The sequence below is a fragment of the Cupressus sempervirens genome, chromosome 6 (assembly GCF_028749045.1).
Source record: "Cupressus sempervirens isolate cs-2001-9-10 chromosome 6, ASM2874904v1, whole genome shotgun sequence".
NCBI lineage: Eukaryota > Viridiplantae > Streptophyta > Pinopsida > Cupressales > Cupressaceae > Cupressus > Cupressus sempervirens.
This window is the reverse complement of record NC_143123.1, coordinates 711,324,202-711,338,239: the sequence shown is the minus strand read 5'-3', so window position 1 is coordinate 711,338,239 and position 14,038 is coordinate 711,324,202. Positions and strand designations below refer to the sequence as shown.

At 37.3% G+C, this 14,038-nt stretch overlaps 1 protein-coding gene across 8 annotated transcripts in view; it reads left to right on the top strand.

The window, feature by feature from the left end:
* The window catches only part of LOC149554261 (phosphatidylinositol:ceramide inositolphosphotransferase 1-like), a 72,226-nt gene that overhangs the window by 20,623 nt on the left and 37,565 nt on the right, over positions 1–14,038 (top strand). For 4 of the 8 annotated variants that reach the window (XR_016353240.1, XM_089789480.1, XM_089789478.1 and 1 more), the window contains exon 3: positions 1,033–1,107. The exons of the other annotated variants lie outside the window; for them this stretch is intronic. The gene's annotated coding sequence lies outside the window, so the exon portion shown is untranslated. The remainder of the gene's footprint in view (positions 1–1,032; positions 1,108–14,038) is intronic. 8 annotated transcript variants of the gene reach the window in all.

Genomic DNA, 14,038 nt, shown 5'->3' with positions numbered 1-14,038 from the left:
CAACCTACATTAACACCATTTGGGCCAAGCAGGAATATGAACCTTGTTTGCACCATTGGTAGTGCAATCACTTCACCGTTACACCACAAAGTGATCCCCTATTTATTATTTACTATTGCTATTATATTATTACTATATATGATTTAACAACGGTAATATTACAAAATATTGAAATATTATAAAATATTTTTATTATAATTTATAATTCTTACAAAATATTTATTTCATTTGTATTATACTATTTAATATTTAATAAAAAATTATATTACAGAATGCAATTTAACAAATTTATTATTGTTTTTAAAAAATGGTAATATTTAGTAAAAGAATATGTATAATGACAACTATTTTGTGCAAAGTAACAAATTTGTAGATAATAAAGTAGTCATTAAAATGTATACAAGTTATACTGTTATAATTATATATTTTTAAATGTTCAATAGAAGTTTCGATTTTTTGGTTGTTGAGTTTTCAGCGAGTTCGAGTTCTTTAAATTTTTTGTGCTACCCGAGTTATTGCTGAGTTACTCAGTATTCTGAAATATATCTATTTTTAGATTGCACGAATTGTGTAGCCCCCCGTAAACTATAGTATGTTAGGTAACCTTTTTAATGTGATCTGTGATGCTGGTTGGACCTTGTGCCATTCGATATCACGTGAGCTGGGAGGAGATTGGACCTTGTGCCTACTGGAAGAAGCTTTCGCCAATTGAGCTAGGCCACCAGCCCCTTAAGTGTATCTATTTGAAAAGCGTTGACAAATATATCACAAATATTGTGTGACATTTTAGCAAAAGATATTATCGCTGAAACACTTGGCCTCAAGTTTTATAAAATATTGCAGCAAATTTTTTCAGGAAAAATTGCCATTAATCACTGAGTGTCAACCAAAATTGCAGTCAATGGGAGGGGAAGGTTTATTAAAGCGCATCTGTTATTTTTTTACACATTTTTCTTTTATGATGAAGTGTTTTTCTTCTGCGACAGTGTTTTTTCGCAACATTTAATCAAACAATGTTTCTTCTTCCACTAGGGCATGCCATTTTGAAGATGCTGCGAGTTTGCAAGGGCATTTAGTTGCCGCCTGTGAGTTTGCAAGGGTCTGCAGGTAAGCAAACCAAATTATTTTCATATTTTAAATCTCAAAATACAGTCAGAACATTACAAAATTGAGAGTATTATTTATTATTTAATATGTACTGTTATTTTACCATTCATTATGTACTATTATTATCATGTTATTATCTATTTAGTATTTAGTATTTCTTTTAAATCAATGACGTGGATTTTTTATCTAGGACCAATCACCAGCTGAGGCCACCTTCTTGTGGACCTCATCCCCAATCCAACAACCCAAACCTGTGAGCATAGAAGTCCAATAGGGACTCCAAGCCCGAGGGACTTGAGGAACTCTCCCAACATGAGTCTGGCACAAGGTCCATGACAGTCCCAGCCAATTGAGGGTCTGGCATAGTTGGTCCGTTGGCATTAACACTGTATCCTCCACTCCATCGTCATGAACACTGTAGATGAACACTGTAGTCTCCATCTCCTTGCATGTACTCCAATCCATCAACATTAACATTGTATCCTTTCCATCTCCACTAGCACATCCTCCAAGGTGGGCGCAACCGACAGTAATATCGTTTGGGTCAAGTAGGGATTTAAACTTTCACCACTACACCACAAGGTGATCCTTTATTTATTATTCACTACAATTATCATATTATTACTATATAATTTAACAATGGTATTACCGTATTAGTATATTACAACATATTTAATTTTTATATTATAATTATTCCAAAATATGTACTTAATTTTATTTTATAATTGTATTATACTATTTAATATTTAAGACAATTATATTAAAGAATGCTATTTTTTTTGGCGAAACATTATATTTATATTAATAATAATTGGTTCAAAATAGCTCCTAGAGAAAAGAACCAGAAAAGAAAAACTCCGGTCATTGCCTAATACAAAAAGGATGCAGAAGAATAAATACTGCATCAAGAGAGTATCTATCAAAACTAATGAATCTTGTCCTTTTGATTCCCAAATCGAGAATATTGTGATTACAAAGAGCCCAAAACTCTTATGAACACAATTCATTGTTTTGTGTTGGAGACAAAACCAAGAGCCAAGCCAAAAACTGTCATAAAAGTTTCCACCATTGATCTTCACCCAAAACTCCAATTGAGATTGTGATATTAAAAAGTCATCTGATGCAAGTGCAATCCAAGACTCAGAACTGCATACAATATCTCGAAAGAACAAGTGAGATCCATAAAAGTAAAAACATGTGAAATTGTAGAGAAGCTGTGATTTACTATCAAATAATATATGAGAAGGGCTCAACATTATTCTAAACATATTCTTTTGTCATAATATTAACCAAGTTGGGGAAATCAAGGAGGTTAACCCCATCAATACCCAAATTAGGTAGACAATAAGCTAAAAGATTGCCTTCTCTACAAGTATGCATGGTGTTGTTACAAGATTCAAGAATTGGTAGATTAATGGATTTCTAGATTATTGATTGATTAATAGAGGAACAAATTTGTTCCTTATAAAGAATTACAAGGACGTTGTTTCTAAAAGAAACAACGTAAATTGAAGACGAAATTAGAAACAAAACTGAAGACAGGATAGGAAAAATTCCTATCTGGACTGAAGACAAAAGAGACAGGATAGGGAACATTCCAATGTAGACTGAACGATGGACTACAGACAAGTAGTTGACCATTATAGAAAGTATTTAACTAAGGAGATAATATCTTAATAAAGATATTAAAGATATCATCTTAATAGATGTAACATTCAGAGATTGAATCAAGAAGAGACCTCACTTGATGCAATATATATTGTATGGACCAATTATATACCTGATGTTTATTACACACATTAATAATAATGGTTCCAAACCAAAAAGCAAGGCCAAGGCTTCAACTTTGTTATTAGTACACGGAGGGAGAGGAGATGCTTTTGCTGCAATCACATGACCTTTTAAAGTCTCTAATGACTATGCCATAGCTAGAGTTGTTTGGATTTCCTCTAGAGGCCCCATCAAGATTGAGTTTGAAATAACCCTCACTTGGAGGAATCCACTTGGTTTGTGCTCAGATAAGAGGAATCTTGGAAGGACACAATGGAGCAGGAAGATAAGGAAAAAATAATCCCTTCCACCGATGAATGATATAGCCATCCCAAGGATAAAAAACAAGTTTACCCTTATATTTACTTACCGGAAGTATTAACAAGCTCAACAATTGATCTCTCTAATCCTTAAAGAATGCTAATTTTTAATTTATGAAAGAATTAATTTATTATTGAATTCTGAGCATAGTAAATATTTAGTAGAAGGTTTATAATGACAACAGTAATGTGCAAAGTAAGAAATCACTAAATAATAAAGTAGTCATTAAAATGTATACATTTATAATTATAAATTTTAAGAAATTATATATTTTCAAATGTTGATAAAGATGCTGATTTTGTGGTCAAATTTTTGGCGAGTTTGCGTTTTAAATTTTTTTTGGGCCAGCCGAGTTATTGTCGAGTTTGAGATTTTTGTTAAGGTATAGGATCGCTCCCAATGTATTAACATTGCCATCATTTCTGTGTGTTCCAAATGCAGATATGAATGTGTATAAACATGCGTAAAGGAGACATGTCTTGTGAAAAGACATGTTTCTATGGTAATTTATAAGTTAATAACCAATTAGAGAATTTCTTCCTTGTAGGAGCATGTTAAAGTGGGGAAGCATTGCTAGAAAGGAGTTGGGGACGAGGGCATCACCTACCATTGAACAAATAGATGGGAGTCCTAAACCACCATGACCAAGGATGAAACGACTAGACAAGCAAAAAGAACAAAGGATGACCATGAGATATTTAGATAAACAAAAACATTATAAGGAACTTAAGTAAGAATACTACCTTCATTATGTATTGATTTCTTTGCCCTGTGTAAACTATCATACCTTGGTATAAAAATATCTTGTCTATACTCATACTTGTGTTGGTATGAAATATGTACATATGTACACACACACACATACGTGTGTGTGCGCGCGCGCAAAATAATCACTAGCGTATGCATATATATATCATATGACTCAGACAAGCATGAATATATGGGAAGTGATATTCTTATACCAAGATATGTGTTATTAATATCTCTTTTTGCCTCCCTTGCTTTTATATTTCCTTGTTGTGGGCATGGTCATTAATTTAATTGCTCGATCAACCTAATTGTAATTTGCATCCGCTACCTTATAGCATCGAACTAGCATAATTTGTATGGATGTTTCTTCTTGAATTTTTAAATAATCTTGCTACGTTCATGTGACGCCAATCTTGGTTTCCCTAAACCCATGTGGGAGGTCATAGCCATTTTGGCCGATACATGTTTGATCTTGCAGGGGAAAAGTTTCTCTCCCCCTCTCTTGTTTGTCGATTTCTCTCTGCAAATTATTTCCGAACATTTAGAAATTTGCTACACCACAGTATACCGATATACGCAAGCTATAATATAGAAGTGGTTATCCAAAATAAACTGCTCGAGCCGAAGCTCATGGGTTTGAGCAATGTTTATTCATTGATTTGTTCTAAGGTCTTGGTGCCGGGTCATACTGTCATTTCCATATTCATCAAATTGATATCGGAAATCAGGTCATGCTTTGTGAATCCCTTTGTAATGATTGTGTCTTATCTTTTGTATATGATATGATTTTATCAGCTTTGCTATTAAGTTTCACTACCTGTTTGCAAGTTTAGAGGTGAACACATTTGGATCCATGATGATCTCATGCTGTTTCATCCATATACTCAGCCATTGTGATATTGTGATTGCATTTTTTCTTTTCTCTGTATATGTGATGTAGGAGCATTCCTGGTTGGCTTGCAATCCTGCATATTGGATGGATTTTGGCTTGAAGATGTGGACTTGGTCACCAAAGGAGTGGTGGTCGGTTGTTATTAGGCATAGTTTTGGCTATCGAGCTTGGTAGACACTGGGAGCTCGACAAACACTGGGAGCTCGACGTACTTTTGGGAGCTCGGCATGCTTTGGGAACTCAACATTGCTTATGATTTGCTGATGCTCGACTTAGTCTTTTTGACACTTGGTTTGGTCTTGGTTCTTGTTGGTGCCGAGTTGTCTGTTTAACTTATGTAGGGGTATTTAATTTGTGTTGTAGCTGACTTGTGGTTCAAAATATATTTAATGCGAGGGATTTAATTTAATTTGTAATGAACTGAGCTGACTTGTGGTTTGGTTGGGTATAAGTAGGGGGTTTTGTGGAGGCTTTAGGATTATTATGATCATCTAGCTTAGAGAAGAGGATGAAGGATAGAATGGGACTTTGAAGAGCTAGTAGCTGCGGCTTGAGAACCAGAGGATTGCTTGGTCGACCTGAGGGTACAAGTGTGGATTTCGCTTGGTGTTTTTATCCAGTTGTGGATCTGGACTAGTTGTGATTGCGATTGTAAGTTGGATATTGCAAAACTGTTATTGTAATTGCTATTGTATTTGGCGTTAACCTGGAAGGCCTTACAGTTGGCATATTGCATGTATCTAGTTATTTTATGAATAAAGAATTGTGATTTGGTATCAGATCTTGCGTTTTATTATTTCTGCTGTTTGGTTATTTGTTGGGGGCTAGGACATCTCCTTTGGGCATTCTCTTGCCTTGCACTGCGTCAGGTGGTATTAGAGCGAAGGTTTTCCTGAGTGTGTAGACAAATTGCCAAAGTTGTGGCAGTTTGCACCAGGATCTTGGGCTGGAGAAGTTTGATCTGGTGGGGCTGATTGAGCTTCTGGATTGGTGGATCTATTGCTTTGGGTTTGTGAAATTTTGGAAGATGCCTCCAAGAAGATTGGACTTTAGGGCAATTGATGATCTTAGTGATGCTGTGGAAGAAAGGATCTCAAAGAAGATTAGAGCAGAATTCAGATTTGAGATTGCATTGATGAAGAGTGACATGATTGCTGAAATTGTGAGTGCTTTAGGTGGTATACCTAGGCATGTGGGTATTGATGATGGCTATGAGGAAGGTGCTGAAGACTTTGAAGCTGTTGGATCTAGTGGTGAAGACAAAATTGATCGTGTCGAGAGACCTTTTGGAACTAGGGCTGGTCAGTTTGCTAGACCTGGATCTCAGTTGAAGCCGAAGCATAAGATGGAGGTTTCTAATTTCTCAGGTACTTTGACTCTTGAAGACTTGATTGATTCAATTGGTGAATTAGAAGACTACTTTGAGCTTTAGGATATTGAGGATCCGCTTAGAGTGAGGTTGACACGAACTAAGTTGAAGGGACATATTGCTCTTTGGTGGAAAGAATTGGAAAGAGACAAAGAAGAAGAAGGTGAGATGAAGGTCACTAGATGGAGGTTGATGGTGATTGTTGTCACAAACGTTTGCACCCTTGCCTGAAGTTTTACGTAAAGGCAACCTTGTGAAATATGGAAACAATCTCCAAGCCATGGGACTTGAATTGTGGGATTGAGTCTACAGAGAAGGCTGACTTCCTTACTATCAGGGTGCACCTAATTACTTCTTGAGAGGAAAAGGGAGAAGGAAATGCATGAAAATCAAACTACCTAATCTAATCTAGAGGGGTGATGCACCAAAATAGTATGTTCAATCTTATCTCGGCCTGAGAAAGCACAGTTTATCAATATAATCTCAAAATATACAGATTCAATCCTTGCTCGACTCAACAACCATATGAAGACTAGAGAACCAGCAGAATGCTATAAGGAAGGAATTTCACTCTATATCATTCAAAGATCAGGTAGATACGATCATATAGTTGAAGAATGGAAGCAATACATTAACATAAGGCAAGAGGCTATTGCATAATATATTAATGGAAGAAAGAGATACAATAGAGGATTATATTCACTTAGAGGCAAAGGAAATTATAGTATTAGAGTATGCAATACAATTGATACAGAATCAGAGAAAAGACCGACCCATGGAAGGGTTACAAAGCTTCCTTTTATAGCTCAAGCATGACCGAGAAAACTTCTATTGAAAGCCAAAATTTAACTACTGGCTTCAAGTTGTAGAGAACAATCACTGCAGATTTGGGGAAGATTTGATCAAGAGTATGTCCATATGTAGGAAATCTGATCTTTATGTGCAACTTGGGCCTTGAAGAGACAAAAATGGTGGCCACAACTGCTTTGATTGGGTAGATGGACAGCCATGGCGGTGGTAGGAGGAAATCTGCATTTATTAGGCATGGAGAACACTCAAAATGGTAGTTGCAAGCGATCAAGGACTTGTTCGACATTAAAGAGTTACTTGATTTTGTGTTTGCGACCATGCCAAGTCAGTTGTGTCATCATTCAACATAAATCATTAGTCAACTTGCCGCATGGCCCTGTAACCTTTAAGCATTCTGCCACCTTGCCTAGCTTATTTAATTGTTTTGTTGACCTCTACCTGCTCTTGTTCGTGGCTTCACAACTCATTTTTCTCGCTAAATATTTGGCCACGCGAAACCGCGACCGCTTCATCTCATGCCTTTATCATTGCTTTGCAGCTTAAAAACATTTTAGCCCTCTGATTGTAGCGACCTTGCGAACATCCTAGAATTGACCACTTCGCACCTTCGCAATAGTTAGGCCCTAACAATCCTTTAAGCCTGTAATGCTGTGATGCCCTTATCTCTAACCGCGTCGCTCTTTTGCAACTGCTAGCGACGAAGACTGTTTGGAACATGCAACGCTGCGATCACTACTTTGATGACTGCTCTCTTTGACTTCACGGCTTTGCGACTAAAAACTGTAACTATGGATGAATCCTTGCGAAGTTGCCTAACCTTTGACTACTTACCATTACCTTGTTCGCAGCTTCGCAACTTATCATTTTAACTGCGGCCTTAGACCTGCGAATGAGTGAAGAAAGTTTTTTGCAGCGTCACAGGTTTATCTTTGGGTCACCATGCAGTGTTGCGATCTCTAAAACTTAACCGTTGCTATTGTCTCTTGTGCCTTCGTGACCTTAACCTCAAGTTAACACGAAATGTGTGCGATATTGTGACTAACCTTCAAACTGATTGCCATCGCACCATCGCGACTTAAGTTCTTAACTCAACAATTAACCTTGCGAGAGTGTGATCAAAGCATTTTGCATCACCGCCACCTTAACCCTGGGTTAGTCTTAACTCCTAGCGAAGATGCGATGACCGCTGAAGCTAATTGTTTCATGCCATCGCAACCTCGCAATTGCATCTCTTTATTGACCATGTTGACCTGCGAAGACATCTTTAACTGCTGGTTGCTCCGCCGCAACCTTAACTCTTAACCCATCCTTTAACCTAGCGAAGCTGCGACAAAAGGTTTTCGCCACTTCGCCACTCTGACCCAGGGTAACCTTTAACCATATGTAATGGAGCGACAACTGAAAATTTTGATTGAGGCTGTTGACTTTCGCAACTTTGCAACTTAACTCACTAAAGCTTTTCGATGGAGTGGTATCGATTCTATTTATCTGCTTTTTTCGACAAACAACTCCTTCGAAACTGATCATATTAATTGTCTCTTGACCCTTGCGACAACCATGAAATTGACTTCTTTGCACCATCGCAACAATGAATGATTTAACCTTTCATTTCCCTGTGATACTGTGACACCTCTATCTTTAACCACGTCGCCCCATCAAAATCATCAAACACAAAACATGTTTGGAACATGCGATGTTGCGCCAATAGCTAACTTAACTATTTTAACCTTATATCGCAACTTCGTGACTTAAACCTTTAAGTCACCTCTTGATCTTGCGAGAGTGCGAGAAAGGAAATCACCATTTCCTAGCTTAGATCTCAGGTTAACTTGAACTACATGCAATGGTGTGATGAAGGATCTCATGAACTGGGGTCCACTAAGACATGTGTCCACTGCTTGTATTCCTGCTTCGGCTAAACTTCATGCATCTTCATAAAGCGGGAATAGGCTAGATGTTGATCTGCTGAAATATGACAGCTGGGAAAAATAACTGCAGATGCCGTTTGACCTCCGCAACCTAATCTTGAATGTTAGCACTAACAGCCGCGAAGCCGCGCTGATGGTTATCTTGGTTGTTTGCATCCTCACAGCCCATCTAATGGTTAAGTGTTAAACTTGAGTGATAAGGTGATGAAAGGCAGTTGGATGATCGTGACTTGAAATATTCATAAGAACATAACATGCAATATGAAAAATTTAAAGACTTAGGGATATAAAAGAAAGGAATAAGGTTTTTACCTATCCCTAACATGCTTGCAGGACAATTCATGAATAATGCAAAGAATGCAAGACATGGCCATCATCCTCAATGCCTCATGGGATTGGCAACATTGAAAAAAAAATGGGGGCGGGGGGTAAAATGGTCAACAGTGACTAAGTTGAAGGCTAAGTTCATTCCTGCTGATCATGAACTTGAGTTGTTTAAGAGGTTGTAGAATTTGAAGCAGAAAGCTATGTCTATGAAGGATTATATCGAGGAGTTTTACAAGTTGACTATTTGGTTTGGGCATAAAATTGCCAAAGGAAAAGGTAGCTTAGTGCATTAATGGTTTGAGATTCAATATTCAGGATGAGGTTGGTATGCTGAATATTTCTTCTGTTGAGGATGCTTATCAGTATGCTTTGAAGGTAGAAGATAAGTTGAAGAGGAAAAGTCAAGGTAATGCTAGAGGGAAGGAGGAGCAGGACAACTTGGCAAAGGCTAAACAAAGTGCTGAAGGTAAACCAAAACCTACTGATTAGAAGAGAAAGACAGGTGGAGGTGGGTTTAGTGGTAATTATTTCAGATGTGGTGAAGAAGGGCGTAGATCTTTTGAATGTCCGCATGGTAGGAAAGCTGTTGTTGTGAATGAGGTTGCAGTCCAAGACAGTGAACCTGAGCAAGGAGAGAGTTTACTGCCTTGACGAGTGCTGGTTGGTTAGAGGACACTGGACTCTTGTCAGAGGACTAGTTTGTTTAGGACTTGTTGTAAGTCAGGTAGTAAAGTTTGCAAGGTGATTGTGGATGGTGGTAGTACTGATAACCTTGTTGCTGAGGAGATGGTTCAGAAACTTGGTTTGAAGAGAGTGAGATATCTTTATCCTCATAGGATTGGCTGGTTGTAAGGTGAGCATGCTTTAGAAGTAAGGGAGCAATGCCTTGTTGATTTCCAGATTGGGTAGTATAAGGATCAAGTGTTATGTGATATTGTGGATATGAAAAGTTGTCATGTGTTGCTTGGTAGATCTTGGCAGTATGATTGTAGGGCTGTGCATGATTGTGTCAAGAATGTGTTTACTGTTGAGAAAGGTGGTAGGAAGTTTTGCTTGATTCCTTTGCAGAATAATTGCTTGGTAGAAGAAACCTGAGTATTGGCAGCCAAGTTGAGTTGGCAGATTCTGAGAAGGTTGGAGATCAATATGGAAAGCAGGGCTGTAGCACATTGAGGATGGACATGAACAAGCAAAAGAAGAATGAGGGAAAGAGTGTACAAGTTGAAGACTGGGAGGATATGTATGTGAAGAATCAATTTGGGATTATGTGCTGAATCCCAGAAGATGTTCTTCTAGCTACTAAGCACGTCTTTCGAACCTAGGGTGTCTAATGCAGGAACATCCCTAGTTGGCTTGCAGTCCTGCATGTTGGATGATTTTTGGCTTGAAGATGTGGACTTGGTCACTAAAGGAGTGGTGCTTGGTCGTTATTAGGCATAGTTTTGGCTATGGTGCTCGACAGACACTGGGAGCTCGACATACTCTATGGAGCCCGACAGACACTTGGAGCTTGACATACATTGTGGAGCATGACATACACTATGGGCTTGGCATATTATTGGGAGCTTGATATGCTCTGGGAGCTCGACATTGCTTATGATTTGCTGATGCTCAGTTTAGTCTTTCTGACACTTGGTTTGGTCTTGGTTCCTGTTGGTGTTGAGTTGTCTGTGAGCTGACATTGGCATTTAATTTATATAGTAGTATTTAATTTGTGTGGTAGTCGACTTGTGGTTCAACATACATTTAATGTGAAAGATTTAATTTAATTTGTAATGAACTGGGCCGACTTGTGGCTTGGTTGGGTATAAGTAGGGGGTTTTGTGGAGTCTTTAGAATTATTATGATCATCCAACTTGGAGAAGAGGATGAAGGGTAGATGCGAACTTTGAAGAGCTAGTAGTTGTGGCTTGAGAACCAGGGGATTGCTTGGTAGATCTGAGGGTACAAGTGTGGATTCTTCTTGGTTTTCTTATCCAGTTGTGGATCTGGACTAGCTGGGATTGAGATTGTAAGTTGGATCTTGTTGGATCTTGTAGAACTGTTATTGTAATTGCTGTTGTATTTGGCCCTAACCTGGAAGGCCTTACAACTGGGCATATTGCATGTATTAGTTATTTTATGAATAAAGAATTGTGATTTGGTATCAGATCTTGCATTGTTGTATTATTTCCACTGTGGTTATTTGTTTGGGGCTAGGACATCTCCTTTGGGGATTCTCCTGCCTTGCACTGCGTCAAAATGATCTGAAATAAAGGAGCACTATAAAGGGGCATAATCGATATGTCCGTGAGATGGAAGACTCTCTCTTGATATGATAAAACATAACTAAAAGCATATTGTCTTGTTATGCCATAGGTCGATAAAGGCATGATGTATGGCAAAGGAATAAAAGATCACGAAATCCAGAGATTTAATATAAATTTCCTCCCAAGTAATGAGGACCTTTATGGTCGATCCAAGCGGAGAAAAGAGTGGGAAGAATTCTTGTAAAGAAAGAAAGAATATAATTAGTATTAACATCTAAATCAAATAATAAAGATAGCTCATGGAGATCCTTGTAAGGAATCGTGTTGTCATGTCGAGCGATGGTTTGTTACTCTGCACTAGGTTGCTCAGTGATTGGTTAGTGGTGTCCAAGGCCTAATTATAGGGTAGGGAGGTTGTTTCTTGATTGAGATTGTGTGGGGATATTCAATGGTTTGTGGTTGGGAGGTTAAGCTCTTGACAATGCTTCTCCTCTCTACTAGATGCCAAGACATGCACAAGACAAAGATAAGTTATGCATTCAAATATCTGCTGGTAAAAAGTATTTTACTTAATGAATTTGAATTTTTCAAGTTAAAGATATATTAGATTGATTAGTATTGTTTAATTAGTTATTCCCTTCAATGCTTAGAAATCAATTCCTCTTTAATGTATGTGAAAAGCAGTTAAGTCAGATGATTTTCCAATTGAACACGAAATGTATCTATATGCAAGACATAGGCTTCCTTGATGGTTGTTATAAATATAGGTGAATAATGAATATGAACATATTTTTTTAACTATACATTATTGCCATAGTTAGCAATAGGAAAGAAAAGGGATGATATAGTGGTATTTGATTCCCAGATGGTTTTGGTCATTACGATACAATGGTATAACTATTTGTACCCTAAGTGGTATATGTTGAAGAACTTGGGTTTTGCAGATGCTATCCTAGGTGGATTTCGGTTTCAGAATTTAGGGTATGGAAAACTTAAATGCTCTATTTAGATATATTAACAATCCCTTCAATTGTTAGTTATGATATTTCAATTAAACTGATTTTATTCGTTAATCTCTTTCGTATGAACATAACTGTTATAACTGCCTTCTCATGAATGTGAAGCAATATCTGTATTTCAATGTTATGCTAGTTGTTAGCTAAGACCCATAAAAAAGGGGTTATTACAACCACATAGTTTTTAAAGCATCATTCATCAATTGAATTGCTTCAGTTATGACAAATACATATCTGACTACGAATGCTAATCATTAACCTTCAAAATACAATCACAGTATGACAAGTTTAAATACTTGTTACAACTTGAAATTTATCATTTCTTTTTGGAAGATGCAACAATTCTAACATTTAATGTATCGTGCCTTTGTGTAGAAGGCATTGTTGCTCTTCAGTGAACTTTATTGTATCTTTGAAAATTCTCAAGTCGATAATAAGCTTGGGTTTGGTATCAGCCTAACATATTAAGCCTCCATGTGTAATTGTTGTATGTGTGTGTTTACTCCAAAATACGTATTGCCCACTTTTTTGATGGCAATAGAAAGAGTGGTTTATTATCCAATGGTTAAGAGGGCATGGGGAATGTATTGAAAATCTGCATTGTGCCTACTAGATTTTCTTCCATGATTGTTGCCTTGCATTTAATGTGGACCCTATTTCCCAATTTATTAGTTGATGGTAATCCTTGCACTATTAAAGTAATCAATGCCAAAAATCATAGCCTTTATTAATATTTCCTTCTAAAATGTTCGCGTGATGATCCCCTTGTCTATTATTGGTTGATAGATATCATGAGATATCGATGAGATGGGTGTTTGATGCATTTGTAAGATTTGAAGACGAACGCTCAAGTAGAAGGAAAAGCAACTATAATATGGGGACCAAAATTACATGCCATTAGCGTAAGGTGTATACCCGTCTGCAACTATCGTTATCCCTCCTCTATTTCCTAGTTAAGATGCTGCTTTGAAGAAATATATTTGTGTTTTCCCCATTCTTAGTTGCCACTGTCTATTTGCTGATTAAAAATCTCTGATCGATGACGTTCTTCAACCAAGACCGAGTCATTCTTGGTGCAATCGTATTCACGTACTCTAATTAGTTTATTAGTTTTCTATGCCTTTTCTTTCTTGTTATTGCTGTATCAGACGAAGGCACTTTAAGGGCATGAATATTCCTATTTTCAACTGATAGTCTTTCCTTTTCTTTGTTGACAATTTTATCCTCTGCCTTTGTCACTCATCTAGTGCTTTGATGATGCTTGATGATCTGGACTGTTGATTAGGGTGTTGAACAGTTTGAATCAAATGTCGAGTCAAATTTTCCTTCCCTTAAGCTTAATAAAGGGAACAAAAGAATGTTCAATGCCTTTGAAATGGTGAATGCTAGTTTAGTCTCTATTACTCCATTAAGTTCTCAAAACTCTTATTGAATTTCACATGCTGTCATATGGAGGAGTCAATGTGTAGAAGAACATCAGATGGGATTTGGTAACACTT